Consider the following 17346-nt stretch of genomic DNA (forward strand, 5'->3'; position numbering starts at 1 on the left):
CTTCTATTTCCTGAAGCCTTAATCTCTCAGTAAGTTCAGTATTAGCAGCCTCTCTTCTTTGCTGTTCTGCCACTAAGCCTAGCAGATAATCAGTGTGGCTAATTTTTAGAGATCTGACTGCTTCAATCATTTTTCTTCCATCTTCAGTTCTTAGAGCAACCTGATACTCTTTCAGATCCATACCCAGCTGATGAGCTTCATGAAATTGAGCTTTCTCCTTATCAGTAGAGATCCTTCCACCACTGTTATTCAAATATACACCAATATCAATGCCAAAGGTCAAGGCAGCGATGTAGAGTGGCTGATCAAGAGGATGATGCAGCAATCTGACTTGGCGTATTCTTTCATTAAGCTCTGCTTGTCTTTGCTCAAGCAATTCTGGAACAGTGATCTCCAGCCTGTAAGCTTCTCTTTCATCTGGATTCATTCTGAAAGATTCGGCTCACTATGGTCAACTGAATCATCTTCCCAGGTTCTGTGTTTACCATGACGTTTAGGGGAAGATGGAGGATACATGTTTGATTCATCTATGCCAGATGAACTTACTGAGAATTGATTGACACGGTTATCCTTTGTTCTATTAAAATAAGTGAGAGTCCGAGGAGAGATAGGAGATTGAACAAATAAGTGATCTTCTCTACCCCAGACAGTAAAGACAGCAGGATCAACCGTATCATCATCTGGTTTTGCACCCAGCTCAACCACCTTGGCTGGGTCTTCAATGCTTGTGACACCCAGCAGCACACTTCTGGCTGGGTCTTCTTTCTCAGCACTCCTTGCTGAGTCTTCAGTACCAGCTGATTGATTAGTATCAGTTGGCACAACTGTCACAGTATCTTCATCAACTGCCTCAAATAGGGGTCCTTTCCAGAGGGGCTGGTTATCCCTTGGAGTGGATTTCACCCTTTGTTTGTCAATAGGCTTGGGTTCAGCTGATGGTTCTTGTGTTGATACTGGTTCTTGTGGAGACAGATAGGGAACAATAGCAAGATGCTCCCCCTGAGTATCATCAACGTCAAGATTGAGTGTTTCTGCTGGTTGTTGCTGTGTACCTGGATGAGCAGTGGATGTTGGTCGAGGAGATGAGCTGGTTTCTAACACAGCATCTAACCATTTCATAAATATATCAGCTCTAACTCCTCCCCCTGATCCAGTAGATGCAAGATAATCTTTCATTTCTTCTGGAGCCATTCGTTTAATTCTATCTGCACGCTCAGCATACAACTTTGCCCTCTTTTTGTCGTATTTGATCATGAACTTGGCATTTCTTTTTCGTGCTTCTTTTTTGTAGAGATCAATGCCAGTCAGGTCATCATCAATGTCCTTCTTTTGTTGGGTCAGCCATCTCCTATGATCAATTCTGTGGCGTTTAAGAGCAACATAGGCATCCCATTTGACGTTGAAGGGATCATTTAAGTCTTGCTGTCTCTTCTGATATCTCTCAAGTTTTCTTTTCATTTTCCTTTCAATAGACTGAGAGAAAAGAAGAGCTTTAGCAACAGCCATATCAGAAACATCACTGGGCTTACTGCCAGAACCAATATCATCCACTGATGTGACAGACTCACTGGGTTGAGATCCACCAGCTGCCTGTACACCAGTTTCAGTATGAGCGTTGCTGGGCTTAGTGCCAAAGTCTTGACCATCACCATCACCATCACCATCCCTCCTTGGTTGAGATCCCCCTCTGATTGTTTTCTCTTTTTAGATTTACTCTTAGATTTCTTCTTCCCCCCCTTTTTGTCATCAGCAGGGGCAGGAGAAAGAACAGGGGAGACTTGTGCATCAAGATCACTATCTGAGTTGGGAACAGAGAAAGCAAAATTGTTCCAATCAGTAACTTCAGGAGAGAGATGGGCACCACGATCCACACCAAATTGTCTAAGGAGAAGGTTGGAGAATCTAACTTCATTCCTTGCAACACCCATGGCCATCTGTTCAACCATAGCCCTAACATCACCCTGTAGAGTAGCCAGGCGTTGCATATTCTCCACCATTTGAACATAGGAAGAGACAGGAATCATGTTAGCCATTTGTTGTTCCTGCGATTCCAATCTCTCATGCAGAACATCATTTTCTTCATTAAGAAACAGGACTCTGCGATTGGCAGCCTCCAAATCAGCTTTAAGGCTAGCAATGTCCTCCATGTACTCATTGTGAGAAAGAATTCGCTTCTTTAATTCCTCCTCCCCTTCCAGTTGCTTGACAATGGCTGATACTGCAAGATCAGCAAAAGCACGTATTTGTCCTAGCTGGGCCTCAATATTTGAAGAGGTGACTTGCCCAGCATTCCGGATGGCTTGAGTTACACTATCATCAATAGCAGTGCGAATGGTGTTTTGGAGATCTGGTGTAACTTCTCTGAGTGTCCTAAGTACAGCGAAAGTTGAAATATCAGCCACCTCATCAGCATTAAATTTAAGATAGCTGGTTGAGGGCTGGTCAGAAGCAGCTGACATGAGAGTACTTATGTGAGGTGGTGGAGGTGGAAGGTCAGGAGTTGACTCATCACCATGATCACCATCATTTTTACCTTTACCCGAAGGCTTAGAACCACTAGTATGCTTGTCAGCATGAAGATCAGTATCATCTGTGAGATCCACTGGTTTTTCTTTGGAACCAGTCACATTATCATGAGTGGCTGGTTCATCCTTACCAGTACCTTTATCAGCATCACCATCAGAAGAAGAAGATGATGAGGAAGAAGCTGATGAATCAGAAGGTACGGGCGAATCAGGAATATTTTGCATAACATATTTACCAGTAGAGGGATCGCTGATGAACTTGAGAGGCCTCCATGTACCAGGCCATGGAGAAGCAGCTAGAGCCATGCCAAAATAGTGATAAAATGGCTGCTCGTTTATCTGTTCTAAAGTAGCCAGCCTCTCATAAACTTCTTCTCTAGCTGGTTGGTCAAGCTGAGACAATAGTTCAGTCAGCTCCTCGCGAGGCAATTTGCTGGCTGATACTATGGCAGTTTGAGGATCAAAAGTTAGCTGATCCACCAGCAGAGCAACTCTGGGAGTGATAGATGCTCCCCGATAGATGAAGTTAGGGACAACTTCATCAGGATTTGGCACCTGGCACACATAAGGTTTCTTCTCAGCAGAAACAGTAGCCTGAGAAGAGTCAGTAGTGGCAATAGCAGAGGTACCGGCATCCATAATGGGTTCCGTAGAACCAGTAGCATCGGTGAGTAACTGTGTAGCATCTCCAGTAGTAGCATCAGTATCCACCATTGGTTCTGTGGGAACATAGCCAACATAGCCAGCATTAACAAAATCAGGACCCTCCAGAACAATATCATCCTCTGAACCAGAATCTGATGGAAAAGTAGCACATTTACCAGCATTCAGGATAACATCAGATGGAAAAGTAGCAGTTGTATCAGCTTCCATGATAACATATTATGCATCGGTAGTAGCAGCAGACGTAATGTTACCCTTTGGTTCAGTGAAAGGTTCATCAAGTAGAACATCCTTGACAATATTGTCAATTACCTTTTTAAGAACAGGAGGATCCACCATGATTTCATCTTCCACTTCAGGTGTAGTAGTGGAAGCAACAATACTGGGAGCAGTATTACTAGCAGCTGTAGAAGCAACAGTACTAGCATCAGCACCACCAGTAGGAGAAACAGTACCACCAATACCAGTAGCAGAGGTAGCAATCTGCTCAGTAGGAATAATAACATCTTTAACTTGCTCCCCCTCTGCCTGTTCATCTACCCTGCTAAGAACTGAAATAATAGAACATTTTATGTTAACAACTGTAGAACCAAATAAATTTGACTCAACAATTGCATCTGTTGTTGGTCTCTGGGGACAGACTGGTGATTTGTTCAGCCCTTCGAATGAGACAGAAAAAGGTGTCTGTAAGTACAGCTGTGACTCTATTGACTCATTGGCGACACATGTTGACCCAGATAGTGTAAGAGTTCTAGCTGGTAATGATGTAGGAGTGAGACTCTTAGCATGATCCGAGTAACATAATGGCTATACAGTATCCTGAGCTGGTTCAACACGATGAGGAGCCAGCTCAAGTTTGCTTTGGGGGTCAGGTATGTGCTCTGCTGATTGTACTGGTAGCAGAGGATATAACATGAAGTTCAAATTTGAAAAATGTGGAAGTGTCTGGCTAGAGGAGTATGGGTTGCTACTCTTCTTAACACTAGTTTTAAAACCAGTCAGCTTGGGAGCCAGGGTTATACCTTGAACTCCACATTCATTTTTCAAGTCAGCAGATAAAAGATTTTTAATTATGTTAGAATTTTCTGCTGTGTGGTCTAGAAACGCACCAGGTTCCATAGCCACATCCTTTGCAGGAGCAGCAGTTGAGACTGGTGCAATTCCCCCTGTGGTTTGCTTGGAGCCAGCTCTTGCACGTTTGGATTTGCCTGTTACCAAGAAATAGTTAAGCAACGGATTCCAATACAAGAAGTGGGTAGTCAGTATATAAGACTAGGGCTGTTCTTTGTGATCAGAGAGCACTAGATTCTAATACAACTACTGCGTTACCAGTATGTGAGACAGTGGCTGTACTAGTTGAGGTAGCTGGCTTCTTCCTCTTGACAGCTGGCTTTCGCTGAAGACCCTCCCCCTCAGCTGGTGCAACACCAGAGGCAGTCAATGGGGCAGCTCCACCCTGAGCAGCTAGATACTCAAGCATTGCTGGTGTCAACGCAGCATATGGAGCAGTAGGCTTATCCTTTGGCATCCCCCCTTGTTTAAGAGGCAGGTTATATGATTTGTTAGCAATCTGCTGGTAAGCTTCACCCAGCTCATTTTCAAAAACAAGGCTCAAAAACCTTGGAAAGGGGATTAGATGTGTTCGTTTGGGTGCAAGCACCATTTCCCTGAACCTTAAGTAGATTTCACCGGCATAATCTATGTTGCGGTTGAACAGCAGCCCGTGACCCATCTTTAACTCATAATCTGAGCATTGATCAAAACTGCCAGATTTGTGACTGATACACTGAGTCAGCAACCCAAAGAAATAATACCATAGGGGTGGCATGTGTTTCCTGAGTGGTGTATGAGATACTGGTTGAGAATAGCCAATGATTTCCAGTACCTCCCTTCGAAACTCATCACTTGTTGGTGAATCTACAAATGGACCATTGGGTAATTGAAGAGCTCGTCGGATGGCGTCAACAGTAATGGAACAGGGTAAGCTGTTAGTCACCATGCCATGAATACATGGAACGTTCTGTTCGGTGGTGGACATGGTGGCAGTATACCAGAATCTGGCCAAACAGGCTGGATATAACCGTGAAGGTACACCGGTAATGGCTCTTGCCAGAGGGGATTGACGGATATAAGTAATCAGCTCTTCATAGACGGAATTGGCTTTCGATTTGGGAACAGAAAGGGCATGAGTAGCATTGCCTCTTGAAAGGCGAATCGTAGAGTGTTCAGGTGCGTTTGTAGCCCTAATAAGATTGGGGTGCAGGTTGAATAATGGTCCTTGTTCAATTTGTTCCTCGATAGCCGGCAGTGGATGTTGTTCCGGTTGTGGTTCCACCGATGCTTGTGGTTGCTCCGATTGTTGTTCCGGTTGCTGGGTCTTAGCAGGTGGTGATTGATGTTGTTGTTGTTCTGCCATTGATGATTGTAGAAAGTGAAGATATGAAGATTTGGGGTTTTTTAGCGAGAGAAGTGTGAATTTGAAAACAGAATAACCAAAGGTTATTATTATGGAAGATAAAACACACTTTTAACCGTTGTGATTGGGTGAAAAAGGCAGGAGAGAGAAAGTGACAACTACTATTAGCAGGCGCGTGGGTAGATGTGACAGACTAGCACACTCGAGGGGACACAGACTGATGATTTGACGTATATATGGCTTGAATACTCATAACATCCATTCAACATTAAATGCAGCAGATTTTAATTAATTTTTTTATTAAAAAAAATTGAAAACCACAAAATAAGTGTTGTATTAAATACAAGATACTTTGTTACATTTAATATGTTATGAATTTAATTTAAATCATTGGAAGTAAATGAGTTTCAGTTTTAAGGAATCATTTAATTTTGTGAGCTATTTATTATTTCAATTAAAAAAAAAAACTTTGAGTAACCAAAATATAAACGACCTTGTTGTGCTGAGTGTTTTACATGTAGGCAGTATGATAACAAAAATTGCTTACTGGTTTGCCCTTCATGTTGTAGAGCCAGAACACCAACAAAAATTGTCTTTTATTTAAAGTTCAAGCATACCCAGCTCAGAGATGAGATAGTTAAAACGTTTCTCATCTAAGGGCTTTGTGAATAGATCTGCTAACTGCTGGTCTGTTGAAATAAAATGTAGCTCCACGTCTCCTTTCTGAACATGATCCCTTATGAAATGATATCGAACGTCAATGTGCTTTGTTCTTGAATGCATTACAGGATTGTTGGTGATAGCTATTGAACTTGTGTTGTCACAGAAGATTGGAGTCTTTGTAACATGAACACCATAGTCTTTCAGCTGGCTTTGCATCCATAGTACTTGAGCAGTACAACTACCAGTAGAAACGTATTCTGCTTCAGCAGTAGATGTGGACACAATATTCTGCTTTTTGCTCGTCCAGCTGACTAGCCTACCACCCAGTAACTGGCAACCACCAGTAGTACTTTTTCTGTCTATTTTACACCCTGCAAAATCAGCATCTGAATACCCAATTAGCTCAAAATCCTGGTCTTTGGGATACCAAAGACCACGTTTAGCAGTAGCTTTCAGATACCTAAATATCCTTTTGACTGCTAGCAAGTGTGACTCTTTAGGATCAGCTTGATATCTGGCACACAGACATGTGAAAAACATAATATCTGGTATGCTGGCTGTGAGATAAAGTAGGGATCCAATCATACCTCTATACTCAGTGATATTAACTTGTTCACCATTGGGATCCGCATATGCTGCCATTGGAGTCCCTATATCTTTTAAACAGGTCAGACCAAATTTCTTTAGCATATCTTTGATATATTTATCCTGACTTATAAAAATTCCATCATCAAGTTGTTTAATTTGCAATCCCAAAAGTATTGCAATTCTCTTTGTAAGCTCATTTCATATGTCTTTGACATAAGTTTTGAAAAATCTTGACAATGTTTCTCATTTAGATCCATAAATAATATCATCCACATATATCTGTACCAGCAAGAGATCACCATCTGTCTCTTTTGAGAACAGAGTGGTGTCAATTGTTCCAACTTTAAAGCCTATACCAGTGAGATACACATGAAGTGTCTCATATCATGCTCTTGGAGCCTGTTTGAGGCCATAAAGAGCTTTGTCTAACTTGTAGACATGGTCTGGATATTTACTGCTTACAAAACCAGGAGGCTGTTTGACATAAACTTCTTCTTGCAGCTTCCCATTTAGAAATGCAGATTTAACATCCATCTGAAATACCCTAAAGTTCATCTTAGCAGCATACGCCAAGAACAGTTTGATAGCTTCCATCCTAGCCACTGGAGCATAAGTCTCTCCATAATCCAATCCTTCTTCCTATTTGAAACCTTGAGCTACCAATCTAGCTTTGTTTCTGATCACAATCCCATCTTCATCCATCTTGTTTATGAAAACCCACTTGGTACCAATGATTTTCTTAGTTTCATCACCAGGTTTAGGTACCAGTGTCCAAACCTTATTCCTATCAAACTGGGAGATCTCTTCTTGCATAGCTCCTCCCCAGCTTGGATCTTTAATAGCTTCATCAGGACATGTAGGTTCAATGGTAGACACAAAGTTTACATGCATACAAAAATTGCTGGTTGCATGTCGTCTAGTTTTAACACCACTAGCTAGATTACCAATAACTTGCTCGATAGGATGCTCTTTTGTCCATCTAGTGTTATGAACAGGTGAGCTTGTCGTGGAACACACAACATCTTGATCATCAGCTGGTTCGGAAATATGAATAGCAGTTGGAGACAGCTGTTCATTATTAGTGTAACCAGTATCAGCTTGTGATCCTTCAGAACCAGTAGACCTATGCTCAAGTTGTAAGACTTCAGTAGAGCCAGTAGGTCTACCTGGTTTAGACACAGATGGAACATAGTGTTCCATCTCATCATCAGAGAACCCAGCAGCATGAATAGGCGAGGGTTGTGCTGTTGGTTCTTCAACATCTAGAGCTGGCTGAGTAGGCTCTTCAAACAGTAGCACTTCATCTTCATGATCAGAAGAAGAAGAAGGATCAGTTTCATCAAATGTAACATTAATGGATTCTTCAAAACAACCCATTCTCTTGTTGAAAACCCTGTATGCCTTTGACATGTTGGAATATCCTAAGAATATACCTTCATCAGCCTTGGCATCAAATTTGCCCAGCTGATCCCTATTATTGAGAATGTAACAGGGACTGCCAAATACATGAAGAAATGAAATTGAGGGTCTTCTACCTTTGAGAACTTCATAAGCAGTTTTCTGATGTCTTTTCACTATAAGAGATCTATGCTGGGTAAAACAAGCAGTATTCACAGCTTCTGCCCAATATGAATTTTTCAACCCAGACTAAGCTAAGATAGATCTTGCTGCTTCAATGAGAGTTCTGTTTCTTCTTTCTGCAACACCATTTTGCTGAGGTGTTCTCACAGTAGAAAAGTTTTGTGAAATACCTTTGTCAGCACAAAATTCTTCTAAAGTTGCATTTTTGAATTCTGTACCAAGATCACTTCTTAGCTGTTTCACCAGCTGCCCATTCAAAAGCTCCATTCGTTTGATAAAATTGATAATTTCATCAGCAGCTTCACTCTTTTGCATCAAAAAGAATACCCAGGTGTATCTGGAATATTCATCAACAATAACCAGTGTATACTTCTTCCCACTACAGCTGGCCACATTAACAGGACCAAAAAGATCCATATGAAGTAAATGAAATGGTTTCTCAACAGATGAGATTTGCTTTGATTTGAATGAGGCATGGTGATGTTTTCCTTTTTCACAACCAGGACACAGTCTGTCCTTTACATAAGACATGGTGGGTAGCCCGGACACCAAACTTCTACTGGATAATTTGTGAATATCTTTGAAGTTGAGATGTGAGAGTCTCTTGTGCCATAACCATTTCAAGTTGTCTGCTGCCTTCGAATAGAAACAAGTATCAGTTGTTGTGACAGCTGTGTTCATGTCAATTTGATACATGTTTTCATGATGTTTTGCAGTCAGTAGTGGCTTCCCTGTCTTATCAAAAATAGTGCCAATTTTCTTTCTGAATTGGACTATCTTGTTCTTGCTTGTCAGTTAGCTTATGCTGAGTAAATTATGTTTAAGCCCAACCACATATGCAACATTTGAGAATGTGACATTCCCATTAGTCAAAGTACCAAAACCCTTTGTGTAACCCAACGAATTATCTCCATACGAAACAACTGGACCATCTTTTTCTTGATAGTCCACTAGCAGGGACTTACATCCGGTCATATGTCTCGAACATCCACTATCGAGATACCAGATTTGCTTGTTTTGAATGCCCTGCACAGTAGCTAAGAGATTAGTTCTTTTTGGGAACCCATCCAAGGATGGGTTCTGGAAGGGTAATCTTTGATGATCTCTTCCCGTCTGCTGGTTTGCTTGAAGAAGAATCAGCAGACGGGGTAGGGGTAAAAGGACACATGTTGGCTAAGTGAAACTTGCTGCCACATTTATAGCATTTTCTCACATTTGGTATCGGTGATGGGTCATACACATTGTAAAGGGGATCGGGGCGATGTTTGGTAACTACCTCAATAAGCTGGTCAAGCTTGACTGTCATAATCTCAGTGATAGATAGCTCTTCATTCGAGTCCACTTTTGCTTTTCCCTTAAGGGCAGCTTTCTTCTTAGAACCAGTACCATAGTCATGACGTATTGCTTTGCCTTTATCATTTGATGAGCCAGTGTGGGAAGTTACTGGCTTGTCAACTGAAGCTGATGAACTAGAAGATGTTTTTCCTGCTGCCTTGGACTTTGCAGTATTACGTTTGGCTGGTTTGTCTGCAGCTACTGGTTGACCAGTAAGTTTGTCAACAGCTGGTTTAGCACAATTGGAACTCGAACACGAAGGGGAATCAGTAGATTTAACTTTTCTAAGATTATTTTCAGTGATTTCCCTTTTTATACGTCTTGCTTTTAGAGTCATGTAGTAGATGCTTGAGGGGTCAGTAGTCTCATCAATTGAGGTACTGGCTTCTCTTGCTCTAACCTCATCCTCCAAAATATCTTTCATGGTAGGTGGTGGGGACACAGTAGTAGGTCTAACAAATTTATTCGTCAAGACCTTTTTACTTTTAACTATCTTTGCAAAAGTATTTGGCAAGATAGCTTCAGGATCTGTTTCAAGAATTGGGTCCATGAAAGTAACCTCTGCAATAGCAGCAGCAGCAGCATAGTCACCAGCAAAGAAAGCTTCAACTTGGGCAGGCACCTTCTCGTTAACACACTTTGCTGTGCGTTGAGCTGATGTACACCATGAAGCGACAACCTTTTTAAGATTATCCAGCTGGTTCTTGACTTCTGCTGCCTCAACGTGAAGAGACTTTAAAGCAAAATTTTGTTTTTCGAGTTTTGAAATATCATCTTTCAAGATTTTAATTTCATCATTTTTTCATTTAAGTTTCTCATTTAAAGATTTGTTGTCTGATATCAAAACTTCTTCACGTTTGCTGTCTCTACATAAGTCAACTCTTAGGTAGTCAAACATTTCGGCCTTTTCATCATCAGTATAAGTTTGAAAATTATCAACCTTATACATCAATTCAGTTTTCCATTGAGGAGAATCTCTTTTCTGATCAGCTTCCCTCATATCAGCGAAAAACTTGCTACCACTATCATCCACATCAGACTCCTTGACATCCTTGGCCATTAAACACAACTTCTTTTCTTGAGCATAACCAGCACCATCATCATCAGTATCACTATCAGAGGAAGACGATGCACTGGTTTCATCCCAATCATGATGCTCAGCAACTAGAACCTTTTCTGGCTTTTTACCCTTCTTATCAGTCTTAGCACTTTCCTTCATTTGAGCTTTCATAGCTTTGTACTTGTTCTTGTACTTATCAGCTTTAGAGAAAGAGTTAGCATGTGAAGTTGGAGGTTTCCTGGACATGCACTCAACTGCAAAGTGTCCAACCTTCCCACAATTATAACACTCAGATTTAGGACCTTTGACTGATTTGCTGCTAAACCTAGCATTTGGTTTCTTACTCCCTTTGTATGACTTGCTGGTTCTATTACGATTGAACCTTTTGAACTGCCTAGCCAGCAAGGCCATACCTTCAGCAAACCCTTCTACATCACTTTCATCATCACTGCTTTCTTCAGACCCAGTACCACTATCCACATCACTCTCAGCTGTCTCTTCTTCTGCCAGCAGCTTTTGAACCACTAAAGCCTTTTGAGCTTTCTTTTTAGCGTTAGCAATAAGAGCAGTATAATCAGTTTTAGACGATTTTGAAGTGGTGGGGGCAGACCTAAAGTTTTCTTTCAAGTTAAGTTCAAATTTATCTTCTGCCTTTTCATGGTTCCATAAGGAGCTATAGAGAGAAGACAAGTTAAAGTTTTTTAAGGTCTGAGTGGTTCTTAATGGGTCAGTTACAGGTTTCCATTTAGCAGGCAGTGAGTCAATGAATTTGTTTACTTGTTCAAATTCTGTATACGTGACATTCAAGGTATTCAGGTCAGCAATTAGGGAGTTAAACCTAATGAAGGTTTGCTTAAGGGTTTCATTCTTGTAGGCAAAGAACATTTCATATTCTCTTTTCAAAGCTATCATTCTGTTCTGTCTTACCTCACCCATACCCTCATAGGTAACATCTAAATAGTCTAACATAAGCTTAGCATTTTCTTTTCCCTTAATCAGTTTGAACAATGTGTTAGGTAAAGTTATAGCTAACAAGGTTCTGATCTTAGGGTCAAGTCCAACACGACGTTTATCCTCAGCATCCCATCTAGAAGGAGTGAGAATAACCTCTCTGCCAGGAACAGCAGGAGTGTCAGCAGTCGCTGGTACACTGCCAATAGTCTCAGTAGGAACGAATGGACCATTTGTGGCAATATCAGGCTTGAGTGGGCCAATAGACTCAAGGTGAAGCATGAATCTTGCTTTCCAAGTTTCATACTCTTCTTCATCAAATTTGGGTGGTCTATTGGATGAGCCATTTTCAAGGTAAGCTGAATTGGAATAAGCAGCCATGGGAGAATTCAGATCCAAGATATTAATTATCAAGACTGAAGCTCTGATACCAGTTGTTGGTCCCTTAATAACAACAGGAGTATTGTAGAGGGGGGAGGGGTAAATACAATTACTTTTCAATTAACTAAACAGTTAAACTCGATTATGTATTCAAGCATGCAAATTAGATATAGTAGATAGAGTCACATGTAATTTTCAACGGTTATTCTTTATTGATTGAATCACAAAGAATTACAACTATCCTTGGCGGAATGATAGTTGGTTGATGTAGAATACCTAGATTATAGCTAAGAGGTAAACTAAAAGCTATTACACGTTTAGGACTCTAAATAATGAAACCCACACCACTAGTTGATACAACAGTGAATACAACAATATATAGTAGTCCACTAGTACATTGGATGCCTTGTACTTGTGGGGACAATTGTGTCAGAAGGCGTGCTCTCTTTCTTTCCTCTTAGGTAGCTATTTGCAGGAACACACCAATTCGGTTTGGCACTACCATTTGATTTAAACAAATGGAATGTTGTGTTCCCTAGGTATGAATAAAGTATAACATGTCTGCACATGCGTTCCACTTTTGCATTCCCACGTGGTCTTGTAAGGTCACTTGTCAGCCGCCGACTCCTGTCCTTTTCTGTTCAACTTTGTCTTCGACTTCTGTTGAATAGTGCATTGATGTAGACCACTCTGGGAAACTACCATGCTTGTAATAGAGCATGGCTATCTTGTGTTGTATGCTTCTATCCAGATCTACTGGTTCTTCATATGCTGAGTCACTTGATATTCTTAATTAGCTGAGTACTCATCCTGTGCTGATTCGAAGAATACATTCTACCTTGTGCTGGTAGATCAGCCAGCATACTACACACTCGACACAGCTATATTAGCTGACTGTACATAAACAACATAAACAAACTTGTGCTGGCTGCACATAACATTTTAGTGTAAATAAATTACAGTTTTTTCATAATTAAATCCTTAATTATTTTGGGGACTCAACAATAACTTTGCAATTCCTTTTCAAAGTTGCAAATTCTATCACAGCTCCAGCAAGACAACTTCGATTTTTCATTCGGAGTAGCCTTATCATAATTTTGATATATATGATTACCCTTTTGTTACCGGAGAACCTTTCATGTTTCACTACATTAGCAATAAACTTAATCACAACTTCACTGATCTTTGACCTTTCGAAGAATCATTATAATTACCAAAACCCCATCATTTACTCATTCGCATCTTGTAACGAGAATTGCCATACGAATCATTGAGAATTAGCAATCAGTATTTTGAAATCTCGCAGCATGTCTACGCCAACAGTTATATGTGTATATATAACGTCTATCTTCTGGACTTAATTTGAATGTGAAATTTCTGAAAAACACTCCGAACTACGAATTGGTTCTCCGAAAATGGAAAAAATGCTGACGAAGTAGCAAAAACTATAAACGACTTTAACAGTAAAAGTTTGATGATAATGAATAAGTATGTTGGCAAAGCGCAGAAAAAGAGAAGTCTTGGAACTGGAAACCGGATTGAGCAAAGTATGAAGGAGGCTGTGGATAAATCATAAAGACTGAACCTGACTTCAAAGAATCTAAATGATTCAGTACCTGCTGAAGTCATTAACGAATACCTTGCTCCTGACTCTAAACCCCTGCGAACAATATTCTTCATTATCCTCCGATGTTAGAAATTCTAAGATATCATCGTATCTTTTATTATAAATATCCTCCATATTTCTGAAGATATTTTCATAATTATTCTTATCTGAAATCATTTACCTCTTCGCGCTATCTGTATTACATCATAAAAGAAACTATTTTAGTTTCTAAATTCTGAAACATTCGAGTTTAACATAGGAATATTTTTGAAGTAGTGTTGGGAGCTGAAGCATGAGTTAGTATAATATAATGACACTTGATCAACGTGATTATATTACAGTAAGTCATGCTGAGTTTCTAAATGGAACGTGATGATTCAAAGATCATAACATCATCATGTGCCATGCTATACGACTCTTGTATTCTATTTACGACTCTTGTATTCTATTTAACCTCTAAAATCTTAAGAAAATATTTCTTGATGATTCGGCTTTTTCTGAGGTATTCTGGTAATTTAACAAGGCAAGATCGTACCATTACAATTTCCTTCCTAGAACATTAACAATGTTCATTTTGAAATTCATATCTGCGAATTATGTACCATTACAAGCGGTGCTTAATCGCAAGAAGAAGAAACAAAAGGACAAAGCTCCGCAACAGAAATTGGGGTATAAATCGTAGCAAATAAAAGAAAGCATTAACTGGAGATGACAATGATTATGGGAGACAAAAGCAGGGACATCGAAATATAAGAGAAGATATAAAACTCAACAACCACCCAGAAAATTATAAACCGTATATATCAATACATATAGCAATATAAAGACACAGGAGAACTAAAGACACTATAAAACCAAGTGTATAGTAGAAGTAAATAGATTCTTCCAGTGGTAGATGAAAAAGAATAATGACCGATATGAAGGTTATGAATATATCAGGAAGCAGAACTGGATGGATCATATTGATGAATGCTTTAAAGTATGAGTTAGAAATAATGGAAGGTGTGAGTTAAAAGGAAATGAAGGAGGTGGATTTATAGAAAAATATCCGACAGAGAAATCAAAATAGATGATCGCATTTAAAGCAGATCCTAATTCCCTTGATTATCGAAGAATCAAATCGTATTACGAAGATTTTCACCAAATCTCTTGAACTTGGAAATCAATCCTATCTACGTCGAAAGATATGACGAATCTATACCTACTCATTTCACACTTTTGGTGATAGCTTCACTCGTACTCTTCACAAAAATCAAATGGTTTTATCCATATTACTCAATGATGATAAAAACCTAATCTTCAGTTTATATGCATCATGAAAACATGCTTATTGTCAGCCATGACCATCCCAATCAAATTTCGGGACGAAATTTCTTTAACGGGTAGGTGCTGTGACGACCCAAAAATTTCTGACCAAATTTAAACTTTAATCTTTATATATTCCCGACACGATAAGCAAAGGTTGTAAGTTGAATCTCAAGAATTTTAAACTGTGTTCATATACTCATTTAACCTCGACCAAATTCCAATGATTCACGAACAATTATATGAACGAACATGATTATATATGTATATGTTTATATATTATAAATTGAAAACATTAACAAAGTACTAGACGTATAATACTTTATATAAACGTATTTGTTTCAAAATATATTCTAATAGTTATCAATGGAATTAAAAGATGATATCAAATGATTGAATTATTAGATACATTGAATTATAATTACGAGTCTCTGTTAAGAGGTCCACTATGATTTGAGAAATCTATTCTTTTTAACGGTATTAGGAATAATTGGTAAAGTGATTTATTAGAAGAAACAAAAGTGTCAATTAACGGGAACTAGACATGGGTTACTGGAGATTCTCGTTTGATTTTCAATTTATGCTTTACAATAATCGTCTCGTGACTTCTGATAAGATAAACTATTGAACTTGTATATTAATTAACGTGGAAGTAAAATTGTAGAATATAGATAACTTAGAAGATGGATATCGACAAGTTAAGTAAATTAACGTTTTACATTAAAATGATTTTATATGTTTATCTAACCTTTAGACGTTATATCACGTTGCACCAACAAACGTTAAAAACTTGAAATATATTAAAAGTATATTTAATCTTACTTTTTTAAAACATTTTATGATATAACAACTTCTTCTATTTTAACCTTTTAATAAAATAATTATTTTATATATTTATATTTAGAAAAACAAAGTTATCATATTTGATTTAAATATATAAAAACGTTTCAGTTTAAAAAGAACTTTATTAATTAGGATATTTTATAAGATAATTTGTATATGACTTTTGAAGAATTTAAATAAAGTTTATATTATAAATTACAAGTAGATAAAGCGTTTCAAAAATGTAAACGTGATTGATATAATATTTTTCTACTATCTAAACGATTCCAAAATAAACTTTAAAAATATAATTAGTTTTAAAAAACTAAATATTGTATTATTACATATTTCAATATGAACAAATATATATTTTAAATAAGGATATACATATATATATATATATATATATATATATATATATATATATATATATATATATATATATATATATATATATATATATATATATATATATATATATATATATATATATATATATATATATATATATATATATATATATATAAGTGATAAAATATAATATTTAACAGATGATTTAAAATGATACATTTTGATAAACTACGAGACTCTGATTTATAGAAGCAAATGACCACAACGCTCAATTTTATAAGTTACATTTATCATAAGGTAATTTTTTGAAGAGTAAGTCAAATTATTAATAAGGGTACACGTCGCGTAACGTAAAAGGCTAGTTTTCTAAACATACGTAAGTGCGTTCAAGAAACCAGAAAAGACACTTGAGTCGAGTGAAAACGTCCTAGTCATTTGAGTAAAAATTACATTTCTACCATGAGCGTAAATATAATATAATATATAAGTAATTATATAAATTAAATATAATATATATAATAATAATTAAAATAAGTGTCGGCAGCCTTCATTAGTCGAACATGAGCTGTAAATGACCCTCATGCGATTGCATGAGGACTCCTTCACAACCCCATGCGATCGTATGGCTGAAGGTGAGAGGTCAGGTCTTTAAAAATTGACCGAATTCATTTTTGCACACACTTCTGTCCATCTATCTCTCGTACTACTCTCTCTATATATAAATTTTAATTATTATTATTATTATTATTATTATTATTATTATTATTATTATTATTATTATTAATATTACTAATATTAATTATTATTATTATTATTAGTATTATTATTACAAATATTATTATTAGTATTTATACATAAAATACTACGATGGAGTGCTGCTCGAGTGATCTAAAACGGGTTTTCAAAAATGAATTTTATGAGTAGGATAGGGCTAAAGAAATTATGGGTTATAGCTATGGAGGTGATGGGTATGGTTCATGGGTATGCTCGTGAGGTCAACCTAGTGTTTATCGTCTCCGTTGCGTCTACGTACCTTTCCTACAATATTGAATCTCAATATTGATACGTGAGCACTCATAATTTAACTTTTATATATTAA

Source organism: Rutidosis leptorrhynchoides, chromosome 6, assembly GCF_046630445.1.
Source record: "Rutidosis leptorrhynchoides isolate AG116_Rl617_1_P2 chromosome 6, CSIRO_AGI_Rlap_v1, whole genome shotgun sequence".
Taxonomy (NCBI): domain Eukaryota; kingdom Viridiplantae; phylum Streptophyta; class Magnoliopsida; order Asterales; family Asteraceae; genus Rutidosis; species Rutidosis leptorrhynchoides.